The sequence below is a fragment of the Colobus angolensis genome, unplaced genomic scaffold (genome assembly GCF_000951035.1).
Source record: "Colobus angolensis palliatus isolate OR3802 unplaced genomic scaffold, Cang.pa_1.0 Scaffold4, whole genome shotgun sequence".
In the NCBI taxonomy this organism is placed as follows: domain Eukaryota; kingdom Metazoa; phylum Chordata; class Mammalia; order Primates; family Cercopithecidae; genus Colobus; species Colobus angolensis.
Window position 1 is genome coordinate 8,294,916 of NW_012117376.1, and position 389 is coordinate 8,295,304.

At 38.8% G+C, this 389-nt stretch overlaps 1 protein-coding gene across 1 annotated transcript in view; it reads right to left on the minus strand.

Annotated features, from left to right (window-relative positions):
* HDAC1 (histone deacetylase 1) overlaps positions 1-389 on the minus strand; it is a 41,219-nt gene that overhangs the window by 7,140 nt on the left and 33,690 nt on the right. The window lies entirely within an intron of this gene.

The window sequence follows — 389 nt, forward strand, 5'->3', positions numbered from 1 at the left end:
AATTTTTGTATTTTTAGTAGAGATGAGGTTTCACCATGTTGGCCAGGCTGGTCTCAAACTCCTGATCTCAGGTGATCCACCTGCCTCGGCCTCCCAAAGGGTTGAGATTATAGGCGTGAGCCACCGTGTCTGGCTGCAGTGTTGATTTTAACAGCAATAAAAGCATAGATAGATCCAAATTATCAAGAAGAGGGACAGATTAGATCAACTCAAGTAAATCCACAACACGGAATGATCATAGAGCCACAAGAAAGCAAGCTGTAGAAAACTACAGACAATTTCGTTAAGTAGGAAATGCAGGCATAAAACCATATATATGTGATATGTATATAACCCACTTTTGTAAAACATAGATGTTGTATATGTGTTATACAGATATAAACACACAC